This window comes from Phodopus roborovskii, unplaced genomic scaffold, assembly GCF_943737965.1.
Source record: "Phodopus roborovskii unplaced genomic scaffold, PHOROB, whole genome shotgun sequence".
Classification (NCBI taxonomy): Eukaryota; Metazoa; Chordata; class Mammalia; order Rodentia; family Cricetidae; genus Phodopus; species Phodopus roborovskii.
Genome location: NW_026126603.1, coordinates 3,010,744 through 3,035,726, shown reverse-complemented (window position 1 = coordinate 3,035,726; position 24,983 = coordinate 3,010,744). Strand labels below are relative to the sequence as shown.

The 24,983-nt window shown below is 37.7% G+C and overlaps 1 long non-coding RNA gene across 1 annotated transcript in view; it reads left to right on the top strand.

Moving 5' to 3' along the window:
- LOC127237498 (uncharacterized) overlaps positions 1-23,970 on the top strand; it is a 168,030-nt gene extending 144,060 nt beyond the window's left edge. Inside the window, exon 2 of the long non-coding RNA XR_007835855.1 lies at positions 23,901-23,970. This is a non-coding gene — a long non-coding RNA (uncharacterized LOC127237498). The remainder of the gene's footprint in view (positions 1-23,900) is intronic.
- Positions 23,971-24,983: the final 1,013 nt, after the last annotated feature.

The following is a 24,983-nucleotide window of genomic DNA, read 5'->3' as shown; positions in this document are numbered from 1 at the left end:
CGCTGAAAAGTACTGCCTCCAAATCTATGGTTTCTAGACCAAAGTACAAAGGGAATAAAGGGATGGGTTGCTGCTGCAGCACCTTAAGGTCAGGTTGCTCTGAAAAGGAGAGGAGACGTGGGGGATGGGGGGAATTGTCTTAGCTCTCTTTTGAATTTTAAGAGGTGGTAAAGGGTTTATTAATATGATGATGATTTAGGCAATTGTACCACATAGTTCTTCCCCCACCACCTCCCTTTGAAACCAGGATTTTAAAAACCTGAAGATGTCTGGGATGTGTTTAAACTATGAAAACATTCTACACTCATTCTGAGACCCAGGTGTGTGTGTGTGTGTGTGTGTGTGTGTGTGTGTGTGTATGTGTGTGTGTGTGTTCGTTCCCTTGTCAAATGTTATTCCAGTAGCCCCAAGGCTGAGTACTGTGGCTGGTTGAGTAATGCTAAGTATTGTTCATGCCTTGGGGTATTAACTAAGATTTTATTGTGCTTAAACTGTAAAGAAATCACTGAAAGTGTCATCCCAGGAAGCAAATCCCTAAGGAAGATATTAACACATTATCAACTTTAAGTACAGGTAAGAACGTGAATTCTATCTATTGAAGGGAATATTCTTATATAAAATTCTGGCACTATTTTAATATCTAAAACTAATAGTAACTTATTGCTTGGCCCTCAAACTCTCCAAAGATGGTCGATGTGCAAAGGACATAAAACAGCCTGGCATATTAAATTTTAGGAAAAAAAAATCAACAGATTGTATTTACTTTCTACTTGGGACAAACCACTGTGGCTTTATCTAACAAATGTATAGATCTACAGTTAGTATTAAGTAATATTAAACTGAGATTGCCTTGAGTGGGTAGGTATCTATAATAGTCTGCTTTAATTAATTTAATAAAATACCACAGACTGCCTGAATTAAAAAAGAAATTTATTTTATAACACTGAGAGGATTCCAAGGAGTCCAAGATCAAGGTTGGATACAGCGTGTAACAAGCTTTCTTGTCAGACTATCTTTGGGAGCACCAACTGGACAATAATGATATAGAGACTTCTCATTAATTATGAAAATTTAGCCTTTAGCTAATAGTTGTTTCTAACTAGCTCTTATAACTAAATTAACCCATTTATATTAATCTACATTCTATCATGTGGCATTAAGCATTACCTCTCTTCCATCTTGCACCTCCTGTTTCCTCTCCCTGTCTCTTGGCTTCTCCTTCATGCCTAGATACCTACTCTTCTTCCTTTCTCTCCCTAGAAACCCCACCTATACCTGCCTAGCTTTTTATTACACCAATCACAGCAGCACATCCCACAACAACTGTGTTTCTGGGAAGGGCTTTTTTCCTTCCTTGTAAATTGCTGCCTTTTTGCTGTATGTTCTCAACTGGTAGTCAAGTCTCCCTTTTATTTAAATATATGTTTTAGACTTATTATTTATATTATTATTATAATAAATGTTTTGCCTGGATGTATGTTGTGTATGCTTCGCAGAGGTCAGAAGAGGGCCTTAGATTACCCGGAACAGGGGATGGATGGCTGTGAACTTCCATGTGTGTGCTGGGAGTCAAACTTGGGTCCTCTGCAAGAGCAACAAGTGCTCTTACTTGCTAAGCCAGTTCTCCAGCCCTTTCTTTCTGCATTAAGAGGCCACAAAATCTATTAGATTAGAACCCTGGCCTTTTAACTTCTTTTAATCTTAATTATCATTAGTTAAAGGCACCCATTTCCATATCCAGTCATATTAGAGGTTGGGGCTTCAACACACGGATTTTGAGGGTCAGTAGTGTTGATTTTGTTTGAATGTGATGTGTGGGCTGAGGTATCCTGGCAAACCCTTTGGATCTAGTAAGGTCATTGCTGTGCTCAGTACTTATAGGTTCCCAGGAACTTCAGAACTACAGGTTTACATGTAACTTGGAGCTTGGGGAAGACTGGGCAAATATTCCATGACATCATGCAGGCCAAACATCTCATTATGTGACCATTCCAAAAGCCAGTTGTTTATAAAGATTAAGCATAGGCTTTAATTTTGACAAAGACAGGTAATTTTGTCAGATAACACTAAATAACCATAACATAAATTCTTAAAATTCTCTGAAAACTCTGTCCTAAGAAAAATAAAGAGCATTATGAAAATTTCAATCTTTATTTAGAGTCTTCTTGTCCAAGAGACATATACACAAACCATATATGTAATTTGGATTTTTGTATTTACTACATTAAAAGATAATTAAGTTAAATTCATTACATTAGTACATTTTATTTAATAGAAACCATTAAACTATTATCACTTTGATACATAATCAGTAGTAGGATGCTCTTGAGATGTTCTATATTCTTTTTGTAGAAAATTTTGAAACTGATGTGTAAGGTGTATTTAATACTTGGAGAACAAATCAATTCAAATGATCTAAACTTCTAGTGCTTGATAGCTTCATGCCATCGGTGGCTGCCCTACCTAACAGTTTACAATGAGAGGAACCACAAGACTTGAACCGGCTGTGTATATCAATGTGACTACAACATGGTTAACCTTTCAACTGTTACATTAACCCTCAAACAGTAAGAAATGAGGGAAACAGCATCATCAAGCTTGAGCTATTCATATCCTTGGATTTGTCTGGAACTGAAAATATAGTTCCTAAATAGGTTCCTTGTATCAATCTTTGCTTTTCAGTTTTATGACAGATATTCCTCCTACAGTTATAGACAGAAAAGATAGCTCTACTGTGCCCCATATTTCTTAGTTTATTCTTGGCCTCATGCAAGTTCACATTCTAGTTTACTGTTAGTGATGGTAATTTAAAATAATGGAGGAAGTATTTATAAGAGATTATATCCGTGAAGTGGGATTTGGGGAATTTTGTTTAAAAGTGTTACCTGATGCTTATGTCCCTTTAGTAAATCAATATATTTATATTGGATGTAATTCTCTTAATCACTCTCCAAGTATGCTGCATATTAATATCATATTTGCAACTGAAGAAAATCCATTTTCATAAGACCATTTTTTTTTTGTTGGTGATATTAGGATGACAGTGATGGTTAGCCTATCATTGTCCTATTTCTTTAAAATAAAGTTTTCTGTTCTTTTTTTTTTTTAATCTAAATTAAATATAGTAAAGAACACAAATCGTATGTGGACACGTCATTTTATTTTACTAATATAAATATCGGTGTACCCACCACCCTAATGAAGACATGGAACTTCCTAGACATACAAACAAGCTCCCCTGAGACCCTTCTCAGGAAACCACACCCGCAACCTAGGAAACCACAATTCTAACTTTTGTCGCCATATCTTGGATATGCCTACTGATGAACTTTAAGCTTGTGAAATCATATATTACATACTGTTTTGATTTTGCTGCTTCTGTTGAACATGTCCCCGAGATTTACTTATCTTGTGAATATTATTGGTAATTTATTTCTTTGCTTTGATGTACATTGCTTTATTAGAGACTAGCACTTTAAAGAAACCATTCTATTATTGATGGATAATATTCATTTTTACCATGTCTTTTGGTGCATGTAAATATACTTTAGCTTATGTATATATGAATAGAGTTGCTGAACTATAATATATGCATATTTTAGAATTAATAAATTTCAGTTTTCCTAAGTAGATTTTTTTTTAAGTTGGCATTTCCACTAACATTGTATAAGAGTTCTAGTTATTCTGTGTCTTTGCCAGCACTTAGTACTATTAGAACTCTTTATTTTAGTTGTAGGGAGATAATGATACATTGTCTTGTTGGGGTATTCATTTACATTCCCCAATAATTAACCAGTGATGTTGAGCACATTTTCATATTTTTATTGGTAAGGCTGGCAGCATCTTTCTCTCTCTCTCTCTCTCTCTCTCTCTCTCTCTCTCTCTCTCTCTCTCTCTTTGTATGTGTGTGTGTGTGTTGGGCTGTTTTTATTAATTTGAAAGAGTTCTTTCTATATTCTGGATAAAAATCTTGCAGAATGTATTACAAATGGCCTCACCAAATCTGTATCTTATATTTTTATTCTTAATGTTCTTAACTTGAATAAAGTTGAGTTTTTAAGTTTTATGGCATACATATTAAGATATTATCTTACAGGGCCGGAGAGATGGCTTGGCACTTAAGAACATTGGCTGCTCTTCCAGAGGACCCAGGTTCAATTCCCAGCACCCATATGGCAGCTCACAACTGTCTATAACTCCAGTTCCAGAAGATCAAATGCCTTCACTCCAATGCACTTTAAAATAAAGTTAAATAAATTTTTAAAAGATACTATCTTCTAACATTTAAACTTAAACTTCTCAACATATTGGTTTCCTGTGGCTACCATAACTTGGCAATAACTTTTTTCTTTCATATTTCTAAAGACTAGAAATCTAAAAATCAGTACCACTAGGCTTAAATTACAGTTTGTACAAGGGTGAGCTCCATCAAGAGTTTCCAGAGGAAACAATGTATAAGAATTCTTGTTATTCTGTATCTTTGCCAACCCTTTGTTCTATTGGAACTCTTTTGGTTGTAGGGAAGTACTAGCATATTTTTTGTCTCTTTCAGCTTCTGGAGCTGCTGGTTTTCCTTGGATTGTGGTATTATGAACTCGAATCTCCCTGCCTCTGTTTCCATACTGCTTTTTGTGTGACTCTTCCTATGCCAATTTTCTAAAATATATATCCACTAAGTGAGAATTTTGTACATTCATACAATTTATTTTGATCCTCTTCACCCCAACCCTTCCCAATCGTGTGTCCCACCCCAACTCTTTCTATTAAAAACAAAAAAAAAAAAAAAAAAAACAAAAAACAAAAAAAAAAAAAAAAAAAACTGTCAGATCCAGTTTGTGTTTCCAATATACTTTTGTCTGTTTTTTATAAGGATCCGATTTAGGTCACAACTCAGTAATCTCTTTTTACCACATCCCCAGTTTGATTATACCTCCCTTTTCTACATAAGGCAACATTCATTGGTTCTGAAGATTGGGATGGTGAGATCTGTGAGTGATTTGGTTTTCCATCTTTCCAAGCATGTTGTCTTTGGAACAAACAAACTTTGAGGCAAAGGATTAATAGGACTCCTAGAATTCTTAACAGGACTTAGGTGACCTGCAAACAGGTTTGTGGGATGTTTTGATGTGTGTGGGCTTCTATTTTGCTATAGAAACAATTACTTATCCCATACCAACACCACAGACTTCTTTGAGATGAATTCTGTATGTGAAAGTAATTTGAAAAGTAAAACTTGAAGATTGGATACTGTTAATGCCATATATAAGATGGCTAGATGAAGTAATTTATTTACCCCTTTAATTATAGTTTTCATTTTTGCCATTGAATAAAATCCCTGGGTCTTTCCCTTCTTGAAGGGGTGGTCCTGCAAACATCTCTTTAGTGCCCTCTGTTGACAGAGCTAAGTGTTCTGCAGCTTCAGGACCACAAAGGACAAAGTAGATTTAGAGTTAGAAGATCATCAGTGAACAGTGGTACATGCTCTTATTTCATAATCTCATTGTCTGACCACTGGAATTAAGTGTGAAGTATACATAAATTAATAAATGTAGCAGCTTAGTCTTCTGGCTGGCTTGTCTCTGCTCTTCTGTTTGGATAGCTTATCCTGACCTGATGTTATAAGCTTGTGTTAAAGGAACAGAGATGAACACAGCTCCATGCTTGTGGAGCCTCATCTTTGGTACCTTTAATAAGTCAGTCCTGTTTGCGTGCTTCCTAGTTTGTATTTTAAGGACTCATACCATCTCAAAGCCTACCTTGGTGAGTTTTTAAGGAACTTCTTTCTGTAGTAATGAAATATATATTTCTTTAGCTATGTTTGCAGAAAAGTGTTTATTATATGTTTAAGCTTGAATCTTATAGAGAAATTAGTATCACATAAATGAATTTGTCCCTTGTAAGTATTTATTGATTCCCTACTATTTTAGTTAGGGTTTCTGTTGCTGTGATAAAACACCATCACCAAAAGCAACTTAGGAAGGGAAGGGTTTATTTCGCCTTATATCTTGTACTTCATTCTGAAGGGAAGTCAGGGCAAGAACTCAAGGCATGTACCTGAAGGCAGGATCTGTTGCAGAAGTCACTGAGGCAGCTGCTTACTAGGTTGCTCTTCATGGTTTGGTCTGCCTCTTTTCTTACAGCATCTTGGACCACCAGCCCAGAATGGTGAACTGGGCCCTCCCACATCGATACTTTTAATCAAGAAAACTGGCATAGGCTTGCTCACAGGCCAATCTGATGGGAGCGTTTTCTCAGTTGAGGTTCACTCTCCCAAAATGATTCCATCTTGTGTCTAGCTTGCACACCTACCTTTGGTGAGACAATGTTCAAAAGCCTGGGTCTACAAAAATGAATTAGAAAATTGGACAGACTTTCCATGCTCAAAGAGCTCAAATTTTAGACAATAGGCTGGATGAGATAGGGAATAAGTAAAATGGGGAGATGAGCACTTAGTGATAAATAATGAGAAAAAAATGAAAAATATTTTTGAAAAATGAAATTGCTAACAAAGACTTAAAACTTGATTCTTAAATCCCACTGATTAAAAAGGCATGGTATTTATTCCAACACTTAGGAGACTGAGGCAGGAGGATCACTATAAATTCAGGACTAGTTTAGTCTACAGAGACTTTGTTTCAAACAAACAGGCCTGTGCAAGCACGAGAGTGTGTGTGTGTGTGTATGTGTGTGTTTACATTGGTGGCACTGCCCTGTTGTGTGTGTTTGCATTGGTGGCACTTTCATGGTGTGTGTGTGTGTGTGAGTGTGTTTGTGCGTGTGTGTGTGTGTGTGTGTGTGTGTAGTGTGTGTACATGTGTGTATGGGTGTGTTTGTGTTTGCATTGGTGGCACTTTCATGGTGTGTGTGTGTATGTGTGATGTGTGTGTGTAGTGTGTGTATATGTGTGTATGTGTGTGTGTGTGTGTGTGGCACTTTCATGTTTATTCTGCCACTCTGCATAAGTTATGGAAATCAGAAACTGTTCCCTTTGAGTATCATTGAATTTGCATTTCTCTTGTAAAGAAAAAAATCCCTCCTTCATATTGTAAGTAGTTTTGGGGTTCTTCAATCACTTTCAATTCAGTGCATCTGTTTGCACATACATAGAGAGTGCTAACATCCTCTCCCAACTGGTTCCCCTATTTTCTTTAACTACTAGAATAGTACTGATTGTATCTGATGAGGTGCTAAACTCAATCTTTTTTTACCTGTCTGGATTCCAGCATCTTAAATCTCTGCAAGGCCTCCATGTTTAACTTACTTTTAAAAGTTCTTCTACTTTTAAATATTCCTATGAGTAACTGGCTGATCTCCAGCCTTGAAATACAGTCTGAGTGAGACTAATCTCTTCCACTTAATTCCAGCATATCAGAGATTTCAGAACCAGGCCTGAAAACTACAGAAACCACACGTTTAAAAAGTGTTGGTTTGATACATATGAAATTATTGCTTTAATTTATTCACTACAGAATGTCTTCACACATCGCAGTTTTCTGTAATTTATACCATATACTCTCTATCCCAGCTACTGTGTGTGAAGTGTGGCTAAATTATTCCTAGAAGGGAATATGAAAAACCTTCTATGAGATTGTCAGGAGAAGAGGATCTAACACTAAGCATAGTGGGGCAAAATTTAAATGAAGCAAATTGGAATCATAGTTTCAGAAAAACTATTAAGTATACAAGAAGTGCCTAATGTAAATAAACACCTCCAAAAAAGACTACACTCAGAGTCTATTGGGAACAGATTAGACAAAGATCTAGGGAAAAAAAATCTATCGGGACTGTGTAATGAATTGCGCAGATGGTCTAAAAATTATATACAACGGTCAAATAGCCTTTCATATCTCATATCTTCAGTTTTCAGTCCTTGGTTAATCATGTCAATGAAGGTTTCACAATTAAGTGAACAGTTATATAGAATATAGGGTCATATATTGTCAGTATGATTTCGTTTTGTTCTTTTCTTGAGTGAGTACCATGTGTTGACAGGATTTTTACTCAATTTCTTCTGTGAATTTAATGTTGATGAAGGTCCCCAAACTGCTAACTGTGGAGGCTAAAGCCTATTACACTCTTTCCTGACTTTGTATGCCAACCTCATTCTAATGATATCTGTCAGGCATGGTACTCTCTGTGTTACTGTTTTATTTTGTTTTTGAGACTAGCAGTACAGGACTTGTTAATGTTTTTTAAATGCTGGCAATTTGGACAGTATATTTACTAACTCACTTAATCCCTTAATCCTTAGTCTTTGTTCTGGCTCTCAAGGCTTACGGGAAATACAGAGAGCTGAACTGAAAGGACAGCTGCCCACAGGGAGTAGGCATTTTAGCAAGCAAGCCCAAGAAAGAGGCCGGGGATGTCTCAGTGGTAGGGCTTAGCATGTGTAAAGCCACGTGCTCCATTTCCACAGGACAGTGAAATAAAGAGAGAAAGGTCTGCTGTGTTTGTACTAGGCTGTCACTTGTGAAACACTAGTAACAAGATGGTGGCATTCCTGCAGGTCAGCAACTGAGGGTGCACAGAGGGTGACTGTAGCGGGATATCCACCCATGCAGGGGAAGCTGTTGAGAAAAGATCAGGTAAGAATAGCTTAATTTCCTCTTTGTGGACTTGATTTACTCCACATTTTATGTCAGCAGAAGAGCATTCCTTTGAAAGGAGAACTGAAGTTGTGAAAAGATTTTTGGAGTTCTTCAGAACGGTGATAAAGCAGGACAGCCTCATTTGTTTCCACTTGAGTGAGCCCTTGTTCAAAAGCCATGGAGGCATCTGTCTTCGCCATTGCCTTACATGTTCTGAGGGTCTCCCCCTGCTCCCTACTCTGTCCTTAGGGAAGCTGCATTCACTCGCACAGCTCTTACCATTGATTCACACTTCCCCAGCATCCCCACATCCTCAGTGCAGCAGGTTATATGTAGCACAAATAACAAAAACCCAGAGACAGATAGTGGGGTTTAAGCTGAAGATCAGAAAAGCAAAACAGCTAACCACCAGCTCTTACCCCTACCTCAGACTAAAATGGGCGATCCTGTCTCACAAATCCTTAGCGTGGCTGGAGACTGAATGCCAGCTCTGAGACCCTACTCCTGTCTCATATACCTCTCTAGTGCTGGAATTAAAGGTGTGAGCTCTGTTTCTCTTTTACACTGATTCACTCTCATGTAGTCCTGGGTGGCCTTGAACTCAGAGATCCATCTGCCTCTTTCTCCTGAGTCCTGGGATTAAAAGTGTGTGTCACCACTGCCTGGCCTCTATGGCTGACTAGTATTGCTGCTGGGATTAATAGTGTGTACTATCACTGCCCAGCCTCTATGACCGTGGCTAGCTTTGCACTCTGATCTCCAGGCAAGCTTTATTAGATCATAAACAAAATATCACCACAGTTATAGGAGAAATGGGACAAGATTTGGATGTGACCAACTGTGATTAGAGTTCCAGGGAAACTATCAGGTATTCAAGATGTGCCTTAACAGAATAAGCTCCTCATAAAGGACTTTAAAACATTAAGAGAAAGTCTATTAGAAATGGACCAGACAGAGTTCTAGAAAATAACCCTGTCAGCACAGAACAAACTTATTGCCCACTATGGGTATAGCTAAGAATATAGTGCTACTGGTCTTGTTGTAGTGGGAGTTATCCTTATGCATCCTTACTGTAAAGACCAAGGATGATTTCATCTGCAGAACCATTTACAGTTCAATCTTTGCTCAGATACACCAGTGAGATCTAAACCTTATGCAGAAATTTAGTTTTTAAAAACAGGGAATGTGACATGAACTTAGGTGATTTTTTTGATTTTGTAAATTGATTTTCTGAAAGTAATGATCTATGGATATACACCTTCCATAATTTTACCTGTTTAATTTTTATTTATGATTATAGCGCAAGTAAAATAGAAATATATTCCATATTGGCTGGCATATAAAACGATGATGGGCCACATGAAACGGCACTGTCATAGCATCAATCTTTGCAGAGAATTCTCTTTTCATGAGAACCATCAAGAATTAAAAAGCAAGAGCAATCAGGCTCTGTTTTCACCTCTGGTGCCCAATTTCCAGTTCAGTCTCTCCTGATGTTTTTCCTTTTACCTCTGGAGGCCTACCGCACTCCCTTTGTTTTCCTGGTTAGTGTGCATTCTGTTATATCTTTACCCTACATGTTTTCTCAATTTGGCAATGTAGATTTTCCTCAGATTTTCAAATATTCTTTGCTTTTCAAACAAGTGCTTTGCTTTGGAATTAGGTTTATTTGTACACATTTGCTGACAAGTAAATTTTTGCTACAACTCATATACTCTTTTAAGGACAAGATGACTTGACTTCTGTCTGAACTGTACCAATAAGACATTTTTTTCAGTTACTTAAGCATCTTCATGCTCTAGACTGCATCTGTCTAACCCTCCTGCTTTCACACACTTAAAAAAATAGCTAAAAAACTTACCTTGATGTTTTAGCACATGTGCTTATATGCTTGCCCACCCCTCTGTGTGTGTGTGTGTGTGCATGTGTGTGTATTCCTAGAGGTAGTCTATACCTGATAATTTTTATTCACCAGTTTAAATGATCAAGAAAAGGTGGCAAAATAATGCCCATGAGGAAAGAATGGATTCTGTAGATGAAGTGAGGTGCAAAACAGAACATGGTGGTATGCGCGTGTGTGTGTGTGTGTGTGTGTGTGTGTGTGTGTGTGTGTGTGTGCGCGTGCGCGCGCGCGCGCGTGCATGGAGGGGAGTATTCATGAAAGAGGCACAGAGGTGGTAGAGAGGTCGATTATGGAGAAACAGGAAGAGAATGGAGGGCATCTGGAGGCATTGCTCGCACTGGGCTCTAACATACATAGGATGAAAAGTAAAGTTTTGCTGTGGGTTGTGAGATTTGTTTCCATTTGGCATTTGTTGACTTCGTATTTATATTTATTTCAAGGACTTATTACTGCCATATTGATGTTTCGTCTGAGTGTGAGTTATGCTGAGATTCTTCTTTATGCAATTCACCTTTACATGGTTGACATAGAATGAGGCTGGAGGAAAGCAGGGCAGTAAATTAATTTCTGATTAAAATCTGATTAAATTCTGATCAAACAAATGTTGGGCAGTGGAGCTACAGAGTCATTGCCTCATTTATTCCATCACTGTAACATTCCCTGTGCGGAATGAAAATATCTCCAATAGCAACATTCAAAAACAAATGGGCATTACCTGTTCATGTCTTTATCACGTTATGGATTCTCTTTACCTCTTTTCTTCCCTTTCTCTCCATATAGTTAAATATATGTGTGACATGATTATGGCCATGAAAAAAATAAACATATTTTTGTCATGCAAATAGAACTAGACTCCAAATTTGGTGAGAATTTTCCTTGTTCAAAGAAGTTACCATGGATGCTAAAATTTTTTTATGTCTGCCTCATTGCATTACATTGCCTTTGCACACTGCTTTGTTTAAAAACACAGGAATCTCTAATTTTGAAATTACCTTCTGTTAAATTATTTTGATTATCCTCACTAATGGAAAATCTTCACCCTTAAAGATATATTGACTTTGGGGATCAGCGAATGATGATTTGGGGGCACAGTTTGGTAAGTAATATATGTAATCATGAGACATTTTTATAAGAACAAGAGAGGAAAATTAATGAGTTTTGTGGCTCACAAGCTGAAAATAATTATAGCAAGACATCACAAATTATTTCTAGGTGGCAAATTATGTTGAGTAAAAGTATGGTCATCTCTAAAAACTTCCTAAATAATGACTTGCTTAGAGTCATGTTTGTTTTCCCATCCATTGAACATAAACAAAACATCTTCAGGACCTATCAAACCTTAAATACTGTTCCAGAGAGTGTCAGCATGGAAAAACTCACTTCTTACCCACAAAGGATTTCTTATTCCACTAAAACCATAAATTGAAACACAAGACCATTGTACCTATGTCTTATCTGAAACCTTTGTTGGCTTTTGGAATTTGGTACTTTTATAGCAAGGTAATATGATGGTATTCTAGTTACTGTGGTCTACATTAACAATTACCCCCCCTTCCCAATATAGTAGTGACTTATAACATGAATAATAAAAACCCAGAGACAGATATTGGGGTTCAAGCTGAAGATCAGAAAAGCAAAGCAGGCAGCCACTAGCTCTTATCTCAGACCAAAATGGGTGATTCTGTCTCTAAGAATCCCCAGAGTGCAATCCTCTGAGTTCCTATCTCCTCCTCCTTATATTCCTCTCTCCATCCAGCCATATCACTCCTGCCTCCACCTCCCTAATGCTGGGATTAAAGGTGTTAGCTCTGCCCTGGATGACCTTGAGCTCACAGAGGTCTATCTGCTTTTGCCTCCTGAGTCCTGGGACTAAAGGTACATACCACCACTGCCTGGCCTCTATTGCTTGTGGCTAGCTTTGCCTCAGGAAAGCTTTATTAAATCACAGCAATATATCACCACAGTGACTTAAAAACTCAAACATCCATTTTCTTGTTAATTTATATTTGGAGCTATCTGGATCATATTAGTTTATCTTTGCTCCACTGGGTCAACTGATGTGATACTTGAACGCCAACGGGAGGGATCCCCTAAGGTATTACTTTATGATGTGTCAGATAGTTGATGCTAGATGGTAGTAGAGTTCTTAGCAGGGACTGTGGAGTCAAACATCTCTACATGATTGTAATGGAGTCTGAGACTCCTCACAACAAGATGGCTAGGTTCCTAGGGCAAGAGGTTTGGAAGAAAATAGGCAAAATCTGCAGGATCTTTCACAGCAGCCTTGGAAGTCAGTCACTTCTACCTACTACTGTTCATCAAGGCAGTCATTTAAAGTCACTCTTAGTGACTTGATGAGACTTGAAAATTCTGGAAGAATATATGGGATGAAAACTATCACATAGACAGTTTTTGGAAAAGGGGACATAGGTGTATGGAGTCCTAAAAGCAGGGGCAGCTTAGGGATAATGAGCTCTGAATTCCACATATAAACATTCACATTCCTGTCTGCATTTGGAAGAGGCATCATCAGAAAAACGAAGTGAAAGAGAGTGAATTGGAGATTTCAACTACAGTTCAAACTGGGAGACCTCAGGAATTTGAGTCCAACTATGTTAAAGCTAAGCAATATAATGGATCCAAACTTATAATATGCCATTGATAGAGTCTATAATAAAACATAGTCAACTATGTGAAGACCCAGTAAAATGGACTGGTGTAACAACAGCAAAATAGTAGACACCGAACCTTAGGTAATACCTAGCATCAGAAACTTAAGTCATTATAATTATGTTTCTTAAAGAGGAACATAATATGTAGAAATTAGTTGCAGTGAAAAACACTATAATCAAAATATAAAGTTTACTAATAAACTCAGTTGCTAATTGTATCACATATGAACATAATTTGAAAATAGATCAAGTGGGAACTATTTGCATACAAGGGAAGCAAAAAATTGAATATGAATAAATCCTCAGAAAATTGTTAATATGTAACACAAAATACTGAGCATGTAATTGGACTTCTAGAAGGAAAGAAATGAATGGGGAAAGAAAACATATTTGAAAAATAACTTCATATCCCCCAGACTTATAGATCATAGGTTAATTAACAATAAAGAACAAATGGTAAGAAACATACCCTTAAGTGCACAGTGATGTCTGAAGCAAAGCTAAGAAGGTGCATGGGTTAGGGATAGTATACACTATATACTACACAAATAGACTATGTAAATAATAATAGGGTTCTCATCAACAAACTATTGTGATGCATGGCCAGGTAAAAATCCTTCAGTGAGAACTACCTCAGCAGTGAGAAGTGCTGTTAGCTGAGAGCCTTCAGTTGTCAGCCCCTTCTGAGGTGACCTCAGCTGTGGAGAGCTACTTCATTCCAGTCATACATCTTCCTGTGGTAACTGATGTCAGTGACTGACCAGTACTGGGAAGATCTGACCCCTTGATCTGATACAAGATGACACTGAAGGACCATATCTCCTCTGGGATCAGCTGAGGTTATAGGATAAGCATTATAAAAATTAAATAAAATTATTCCTAGTGATATTCTGCTATACTCATAGTCCAGGGCCTAGCCCAATCATCATCAGAGAGGCTTCCTCTGGCAGATGATAGGAGCAGATGCAGAGACCCACAGTCACACATTAGGCAGAGAGAGAGAGAGAGAGAGAGAGAGAGAGAGAGCCCAAATTAGAGATCTCCACTGGGTCCTGTAGTTGGAGGTTTTCTGTCCAAGTCCCACTGAACCGGTTTCTCTTCCACCCACCAGTTCCTATAGCAACTTATTAAATAATCATTCTGAGACTTAATACTAATTATAATTGTTTGGTCGATGGCTCAGGCTTATTACTGGCTAGCTCTCTCACGAATTAAACCATTTCTATTGTTTAGTGTGTCACCACCTGGATGTTAATGTTCTGGCACCTTACCCCTTTGGTTCCTACATCTCCTGACTCCATATTATTTCTCTCTGTAACTCTGTTTGGATTTTCCACCTAGCATTATTCTGCATGGCCATTGGTCAAATTGGCTTTATTTATCAACCTGTAAAAGCAATGCATATTCACAGCATACAGAAGGACATCCCACATCATCCCCTTGGAGCTCAGGGAACCCCGTGTAAGAGGAGGAAGAAGAATTATAGGAGCCACAGCGGTCGAAATCTTTTGGAGGGCACTGACCCATAGAATCAACTGAGCAGGATCCTAGAAGCTCAACTCAGAGACTCTGAAGCAGCAGTCACAGAGCCCCGTGGGTCTGTGCTAGGTCCTCTGCATGTATGTTATGGTTGTGTAGCTAAGTGGTTTTTGTTTGTTTTTGTGGGACGGATAACAGTGGGAGTAGGGGGGTCTCTGATGCTTTTGGAATCCTTTTCCTCCTACTGGGTTGCCTCGCTCAGCCTTAATAAGCTGACTTGTCCTTGTTAGGGTTTTTACTTCTATAAAGAGACACCATGGGACTGGAGAGATGGCTCAGTGATTTAAGAGCACTGACTGCTCTTCCAGAAGACCTGAATTCAATTTCCAGAAACCACATGGTGGCTCACAACCACCTGTAATGATATCTTGTGCCTTCTTCTGGTCTGCAAGGACACATGCAGAACACTGTATACATAATAAATAAATAAATTACAAAAAACAAAAACAGACAAACAAAAAAAAAAAAAAAAAAAAAAAAAAGGAAAGTCGCCATGACCACAGTGGCTCTTATAAAGAAAACATTTCATTGGGATGGCTCGGTTACTGCCTCAGAGATTTAGTCTATGGAAGTCCATTATTATCATGGAGGGGAGCATAGCAGGTGCAGGAAGAAGTGGTACTGGCCATATCTTGGCTTGCAGCCAACAGGAAGTAAACTGGCACACTGGGTGGTATCCTGAGCGTAGGAAACCTCAAAGCCCTCTTACTGTAACACACTGCCTCTAACAAGGCCATGCCCACTCCAACAGAGCCACGCCTCCTAATAGTGTCACTCCCTGTGAGATAAGAGGGCCGGTTACAGTAAACTACCACAGATGGTTTGAACCTCATTGTATTGTGTCTTGCTAAGCCACGGTGGGTTGTTATCCCTGGAGGCCTGCTCTTTTCTGAAGGGAACAGGAGAAGGATCTGGGGGGGGGGGGGGAAGAGAGGTGGGCAGGGAACAGGGAGAAGCGGAGGGAGGGGTAACTACCATTTGGACGTGTAGTATGAGACGAATAAAAGGAAGAAGAAAGGTTGTTTTCCTGACCACTCTTGAGTCCTTCTTTCCACGATTTTGATGTCAAGTACACTTGTTAGTAAACAATATGCTGGATGGACTTCCATCTCAGAGCCTGTCTTCCACAGGACCCAACTCATCACAACAATTGCATGACATCTTTAGGTATTGTAACAAGTTTCAATACAGAATTGTATGTGCAACAAAATTATCTTCCATAAAAAATGTATTTCCAGATGAACAAAAGCTGAGAACATGTGTCACCAGCATATTTGTGCTTCGTGAAAGTTTAAATGGAACTCAAGAAGCTGGAGGGAAATTGCACTACAAGGTAACTTGGATCCAATGGAAGAATACAGAACAAAAAGAAGTAAATATTGGTAAACATAAAGCTGTGCCTTTGCTTTTTTTTTTTTTAATGTCTTGAAAAAATCAGTATTATATAACAGAACTCATAACTTTATTGTGGGACTAACTATAACAAATAGTTATAAATTTGTAAGAAAGTTCATAAAATTTAGAATGGATAATAAGATGAATAAGATGCCTGTGTTTTATGAGAACTAATACAATGTAAATTCATGGATAGTTATATGACATATATTGAGATCCTTAAAGCAACTATTAAAGAATAAGATAAAGTGACTGAGGAAATAGTTTTGTGAGTAAAGTGCTTGCTAAGTTTGGATCCCCAGCATCCATATAAAAACATATGTAACTCCAACACTGAGAGGTAGAGACAGAAGCACCCCTGGGTGTCTAACAAAACAAAAAGGGAGAGATTGAGGAAATCATCTGATATTGAACTTTAACCTACACACACACACACACACACACACACACACGAGCCCACATTTGCATACATATACACACCACACATACTGTCATAAAAATCATAAAACCATAGAAACCATAAAATACATTTAAAAGCTACTAAAGAATTAAATGTATTTACAAAACATTTTTTTAAAAATCCAAAATGAAGTAATAAATAAAGATAAGAAGGAACAGAGGGAGTTGGATGAGTGAAAACAAATAGCAAAATGTATACCCACCAGCCTTACGGATAGTTATAATAAATGGACATTGACTAAAAATTCCAATTAAAAGGCAGAAATTATCAGACTGCATGGGAAAGCATGACTTAACTATGTTCTCTACAAGAATCATATTTTCATAAGGTAAGTGCAAATGCACTAATAATTGAAAGAAGGAAATGGAAAAGGATATGCCATGGAAAGCAAAAGCATAAAGAATCTGGTTGACTATATTTATATCAAAATTGAATTGAAGAGAAGAAGCAGTAGCTGAGAGGAAGAGAGACATTTGGTGATGACAATGAGTGATAACACACTGGTAAACCAAGGAATATAAATGACCTCCTACTACCTAAAAGCTTCACAATAGAAGAAGGAACACTATCAGAAAGCTACATAAAATAAATTCAGAGTACTTGGAGATTTTAACATGTGTCTTGGTAACTGATGAAATCAAAGATATATAAATTCTTAAGAATATCATTAATCAAATTAGCTCAAGTGATATTTTTTGGAACACTTTAATAAATGGAAAATTCAGTCTTTTATGTTGATACATTAGGACTTAATACCACATTATCAAATATATGTGTCAGTAAATTTTGAATAAAGATTGGATTACTAAGTATGTTTATTTTTGGACTTAAATGAAATACAATTAGAAACTAGTAAGATAAAAAACAAATATTTGGAATTAATCAACACTTATCAAAAAAAAAAAAAAAAAAAAAAAAAAGCAGGGCGCTGGTGGCACATGTCTTTAATCCCAGCACTCGGGAGGCAGAGGCAGGTAGATCTCTGTGAGTTTGAGGCCAGCCTGGTCTACAGAGTGAGTTCCAGAACAGGCTCCAAAGCAATACAAAGAAACCCTGTCTCGGAAAAAAAAAAAAAAACCAACCAACAGATACATGAAGCAAAAATAAAAATAAATAAACAAACAAACAAACAAACAAACAAACTAAAAAGCGTGATGGAAATTAGAAAACATTGTATGTAATCTTAATGGAAATTTATATTATTTTAGGGAGAAAGCAAAACTTGATGGGAGATGTCATTCTGTAAATAAGTTTCTCATACTGGTTAATGAATAAAGCACTGTTGGACAATAGGAAAGCAAGAGAGGAGGGACTAGGAGACAAGGAGGAAAGAGGAAGTAAGAAGGAGGAGTCAAGATGGAGAGTCTGGAGAGAGCAGAACATCAGCCGGCTGTCTGGTAAAAGGAGACCACGTGGCGATTAATAGAAATGGGTTAATACTTAAGACAGAGCTAGCTGATAAGAAACTAGTGCCTGGCCAACAGCATTATATCAATTACAGAGTCTCTGTGTGTTATTTGGGGCTGGCGGCGGGACAAGACTGGCGGCGGGCGGGAAACCTTACTCCTTACAGTTTTTGGACTAAAATGAAATTCAATGAGAAATTAATAAGAGGAAAATCACAAATATTTGAAATTAATCAACACTCATAAAAAAAAAAAAAAAAGCAGGGCGTTGGTGGCACATGTCTTTAATCCCAGCACTCGGGAGGCAGAGGCAGGTAGAGTTTGAGGTCAGCCTGGTCTACAGAGCGAGTTCCAGAACAGGCTCCAAAGCAATACAAAGAAAACCTGTCTTAAAAAACAAAACAAAACAAAACAACAAAAAAAAAAAACCAACCAACAGATACATGAAGTAAAAATAAATAAATAAATAAATAAACTAAAAAGTGTGATGGAAATTAGAAAGCATTGTATGTAATCTTAATGGAAATTTATATTATTTTAGGGAGAAAGCAAAACTTAAAATAAGTTTTCTAAAAGTCTAGTTTAATAATACATAAAAGAGAAACTCAACATAATAAGAAAATACTTATAAAGGAGATATTAAGTAGGGTGTGGTGGTATATACCTATCATCCTAGCACTTGGAGTATATAGTCTAGCCTGGGCTACATAGTGAGCTTTTTGTTTAAAATAAAAACATTTTAAAAGCAGCAGAAGAGAAAGTTACAACTAAAACAAAGGTAGTTTGAAGAGATTAATGAAGTCTAGAACCACATATTAAGATCAAAGGGGAGAAAATAAAATTTCCCACATCAGGGGTAAAAGAAGAGCTACCAATGTAGATCTTAACAGACATCAAACAGATAGGAGCATGTTAACTACCTTAGGGCTGGAGAGATAGCTTGGTGGTTAAGGACACTTGCTGCTCTTGCAGAGGACCCAGGTTTGATCCCCAGCACCTACATGGTGGTTCCAAGGGATCTGATGCTGCCTTCTGACCTGTGTGGGCACCAAGCATTATTAAATAAACTGAATTTGCTATTAAAAATCTTGCTAGAAGGAAAATTCTAGACCCTGAATAGTGATTTTGTTTTGTTTTGTTTTAATGTTAATTTCTGCCACCTCAGCAGCAGCCTGCCTTTGCTGCCAAAGCAGTTACATCATCACCTGATACCAGGTGCCTTCCCACCACCAGCTGTCTGATATGTGTACCCTTAAAAAGTGCCCAACAGGCACAGCTCACTGTCTTTGACTCTTACCTCTTATTCCTCTTTGTCTCTTCTTTCCTCTCTTGCCTCTTCCTGTCCCTCTTGCTTCTCTTCTTTGTCTTGCCTGTCTGTCTCCCTCAAGTCTCCACTCCAATACAGCCTTCCACTCTTCCTATTTCCCTCTCCCCAATAAACCTCTTGCACTAACTCTATTTGCTTAGTGGCATTCTGTGTCAGGGCCAGCCAAAAGGTACCCACTTCACCTTTCTTTTTATGTATCCTTTCACTTAGCAAGTATTTAAGGAAGGAGTAATACCAAATACACACCAAATCTTTCAGAAATTAGAGGAGAAAGAAACGTTTGTTTTATGGGACCAATATTACCCTAATACCAATACCAAAGAAATTACAACAAAAAAGCCACCATTCTCATAAAGTAAGTGTAAAAATTATTAACAAACATACCAAATGTAGTGGGGAATCATGACAAATGAGGTGTCTCCTAGAAATGCAATTGTAAAATCAATGCAAGCAATATTAATTTGAAAAACATGGTCATATCAAAAGATGCTGAAACACCATTCAAGAAAGTTTCATAATTAAAAATATCTTTACAGAATCTGGAGCAACAACAACTCAGGTTGTTTTTTCAGAGGACCCAGGTTCAGGTCCCGGCACCACACCCACATGGTGGTTCACCACCATATATAACTTCAGTGTCTCAGAATTTGATGCCCTGTTCTGACTCCACCAGACAATCACATGGTACATTCATATATGCAGCCAAAACACTCATACACATAAAATAAAACTATTTTTTAAAAAGTCTCAACAAAGTAGGAATGCAAAAGCATTTCCTTCTTTGACAAAGAATATCTATAGTTCTTAATGAAACTCCAAGTATCTTCCCATGGAAATCAAGCAGACAAAAATGTCTGACTTTGTTATTCCTTCCTATTCAAGTTGAGGTCTCTCAGAATATGAATGACAATGAAATGAAAACAGATAAGAAAAGAATTGCAACTGAATCTATGCACTGATGACATAATTATCCAATGCACACATGAAATTTCAAATACATAACTTTAAATAACCAATAGTATCCTAAAGTGAAATTTCTATGCACATAAATAGGAAGACTCAATATTGCCAAAAGGCCATTTCTTTGTCTTAATCTGTAGACTCAGTGCGCTCCCAAAGAATAAATAGAAAGTGAAGAAAGAAATTCATATACTATAGATATATTTACCTTTGTCAAAGGAAGGAAGACAAACAGAAAACAAGCCTTTTCAACAGATGGACCTCGAACAATTGGGCATTAAATTAGAAATGTCATTCGGGACACCTCTCATAATGGTTAACTCAAATTTCTCAAACTTTAGACGTAAATATAAATTGCCTAATGTAAGGTTTCCAGAAGACAATGTAGGAGAAAATCAGAAAATGTAGGTGAGCTCATGTTTGGGGATAACTTCTCTCTGCCTTTCTCTATTTCTCTCTCTCTCTCTCTCTCTCTCTCTCTCTTTCTGCTTCTCTCTCTCTCTCTGCTTCTCTCTCTCTCTCTGCTTCTCTCTCTCTCTCTCTCTCTCTCTCTCTCTCTCTCTCTCTTTCTCTCTCTCTTTGGTTTTTCAAGACAAGGTTTCTCTGTAGCTTTGGAGCCTGTCCTGGAACTCATTCTGTAGACCAGGCTGGTCTCGAACTCACATAGATCCACCTGCCTCTGCCTCCCAAGTGCTGGGATTAAAGGCATGTGATAGGCGATGTCATTCTGTAAATATGTTTCTCGTATTGGTTAATAAATAAAGCACTGTTGGCCAATAGGAAAGCAAGATAGGCTGGTCTAGGAGATAAGGAGAAGAGAGGAAGAAGTAGGGAGGAGATTCAACATGGAGGATGGAGAGAGCAGAACACTGGCCCTCTCTCCGGTAAGATAAGACCACGAGGAAATATTTAGACTAATAGAAATGGGTTAATATTTAAGACAGAGCTAGCCAATAAGGAATACTACTAATTGGCCAACAACATTATATCAAATACAGCATCTCTGTGTGTTATTTGGGGCTGGCAAAGTTCTGGGCCCAGGCTGGTGGGAAAAACTGTGTAAGACCCTCAGAATGAGGGTTCGGTCGATACCCCAAGAACTCAATGTCCAGTCCAGTTGCTGCAAAACGCAAGAGGGTTTAATGAACAGGAAACATTTGCGCAAACGGGCTCCTCCAGCACGCAGGCTAGAGAGAAGCCCCCTCCCCTGGGCCCAGGTGTTTTTAAAGGCAAACCCACAAGGTTAGGGAGGGGGTGGGACCCTCTGTCCATTGAGTACGTGACCCTTGGAGGCCAGACAGTCTCGCTATTAGGGTCAGCAGACCTTAGGGCTTCGGGTGTGCTAATTAATCTTGTCTGGGCAAACCAGAGTTACAGCTATCTCTTGACCCTATTTACCACCTGTTGACTCACAGGAAAGGAGGGGCAGTGTGAATTCTTCTTATCTCAGGGCCTTGTGAGAGGAAGCTAGCAAATTCCAAGGAACAGATATTGATTTCTAGGTTAGTCCATCATTAACATTACTTTTAGGTCTTTCAACTGCACTTAACAAAATGGTGCCTCTAACGTGGCTAATAAGAACTTCCACTTAAAACTTAACAAAAGCTTAAGAAAGGATTTTAGAAACAAAAGAACAAAGATAAGCATGGCTTCTTGGTAGCATCATTTTTCTACAGCACCCCCTACCAGCAGAAAGCAGTTTGGAAAGAATGATGCCCAAACTCCCAAATATTGTCTACAAATGTTTGTTTTCATTTAATTGGTGTTGATTATAAATGGTTAATGATCACAAATAATCTCTTTTTAAAGGTAAAAAGGGGATCATGGTATAGCAGAGACTTGTGCATCTCCTTTAAGGGAGGTTTCCTGACTAAGCATATTGACAAAAACCCAGAAGGCTTTTAAAGAGCTCTGCTAACAACTTACTGGTGTGTATGAGAACTGGCAATGGCAGTGACCACATCTCCAAGCCGGAAGCATGTTGCTGGATGGTAGCATAGATCAAGGCAGTGAGCACAGCTCTCAGTTCTGGCGGTACAGGTACCCTGCACCATATTCAATAAACTGAGGCTAACACAACGATGTCTTTCATTTTAGCAATGTTGTTGTTTACCAGATAAAAGACTTGTGGCCAGAAAAAGATAAAGATTTACAGTAAAGACAGATTCAGATTAAGAAAAACTTCTAAAGGTTTACAGTGTGTTTTAAAATATATGTAGGCTTGGAAGAGAAAAAGAAACATGATAAAATGGTTTAAAAAAGAATAATGAAAAGAGAGGAGCTGGGTGTGGTGGCACACACCTTTAATTCCAGCACTCGGGAGACAGAGGCAAGCAGATCTCTGTGATTTCAAAGTAAACCTGGTATGCACAGTAAATTCCAGGACAGATAAAAGTTACACAGAAAAAGCCTGTCTCAAAAATGAAAAAAAAAAAAAGAAGAAGTAAAAGAAATAGAGTAATAAAATAGCCATGTAAAGATTAAAAGCACAAAGAGTCTGAATACTATATGCTGTTCTGTTGTCTTTGTATCATTTGACTACTGAAGAAATAGCAACAACTGTTAAAGTAAATGCTGCTGGATTAATCTAATTTATATATTTTAAAATGCTTTGACTTCGAAATTTAAGTTTAAGAACAGGTTACTGGGGAAAAAGATTTCAATTTTTGTTTCCACAGAAAATGAAAAGCTGTGGATTCCTTCCAGACTAACATGGTTTGATCAAGCAAGAGCTCCTGAAGCAAAGTCCCAAATGATCCAACATTCAAAACAGCTGGGACAAGGCAGCCTTGCAGACCACTACAGCCAGGATTCTGCATCTTCTTAGGATCTCCATGACAGCACCCCCTACCAGCAGGAAGCAGTTTGGAAAGAATGATGCCCAAACTCCCAAATATTGTCTACAAATGTTTGTTTTCATTTAATTGGTGTTGATTATAAATGGTTAATGATCACAACTAATCTCTTTTTAAAGGTAAAGAGGGGATCATGGTATAGTTATGAATACTTTGTTTTAAAATGGATATTTATTTATTGATACAAATTTAAGATCAGTTTTGTGATATGTATATTTCTCCTCTTGTTTAGGCATTGTGTTTATATAGCTCATTTAAAAATGTAATGTATAATTCAGTGCAATTATAGTTACCTATAATAGTCAAAACTTATAGCTAGGTGAGTTAGGTTTTCTAGACATATAGAGATGTATTTAAGATGGATAGGCATTCTTCAAACCTTACAAAGACCAACAGAATATGGCATTTAAAATGGTTTAGGACTTTTCTTGACAGTGAGTCACAACTGCTCTTGGCAACGCTACCTGCTTCAGAAAGGAAGATGGACATCAATGAAACTTGTTATGGAGTTTACTTCCAATGTGGCAAGACTAGCCATTTGGGCAAGATACTGCTCTTGTCTGGACTGTTTGACTTTATGCTGTATAAACTGGACATGCAGGACCCACAGAAAAGTGATTGCTGATACAAGATGGACATTGCTACTGAGTTTCTGCTTCATGGAAAACATTCTGTAAAGTGACTGAAAAACTGCCAATACAGATGGACAGTTTAAAGTTTCCTGCTTTGCGGAAGAGTCTGCCAGACACACTATGGCCTATAGGCTGAAGATGGAACATTACAGAAGAACTTCAGGTGACTGACCAGGCAATGAGTTGTCTCTGTCATTTCTAGAGTTTATATATTATCCTTCTGTGGTCTTTGAGGGAGTTGAAGACAGATAGTTATGGTTATAATTTTCCTTAGTTAAGGATAAGATAAGTTACATATAGGACTTTGGACTCACAAAGATAGGATAGATGATAAAATATTTTCTTTAAATCTTGCTAAATGTTAATGGACTAAATATTGTTAACTCTGGTTCTTAATTTGATAACTGTTTTGTTATATATTTTACTATGTTAAGGTTAAAACCCTTTTTATTTAGACATAAAAGAGGAGATGATGGGAGATGTCATTTTGCAAATATGTTTCTTGTATTGGTTAATGAATAAAGCAAAGAATGAGGAAAGCAAGATAGGTGGGACTAGGAGACTAGAAGGAGAGAGGGAGAAGTAGAGAGGAGATTCAACATGGAGGACAGAGAGAGCAGAACGCCAGTCCCTCTCTCTGGTAAGAGAAGACTACGTGGAAATAGTTAGATTAATACAAATGGGTTAATATTTAAGACAGAGCTAGCCAATAAGAAACACTAATAACTGGCCAACAACATTATATCAAATACAGCATCTCTATGTGTTATTTGGGGTTGGCGAGGCTCTGGGCCCAAGCCAGAGGGAAAAACTGCACTTAACAGGCTTGCACCATCACTGCCCAGGTTGGTGATAACTTTTCAAATATAGCACCAAAAGCAAATTCTGCCAAGGTGAAGCTTTGTGTTCTACAGGAAACATCATTTTGTAAGATAAAATGTTAGTGCAAATACTGAGGGAAAACTCTTCATAGAATATATCTTATGAGACATCTGATATATAAAATGTGAAAACTCAACCTAAGAACACAACCCAAATAAAAGATGGAGAGAGATTGAGCAGACACTATCAAAGCAGACAAAGATGACACAAAGAGATGTACAAAGCATGCCATTGAGGATTTACAGATTAAGACAACAATAAGATACCCCTCACTGCCTATTTAAATGGCTTAAATCCAAAGCACTGACAAGAGCAAATGCTAATGAGGATGTGGAGAAATGGGAACTCCCATCCATTGTTGCTT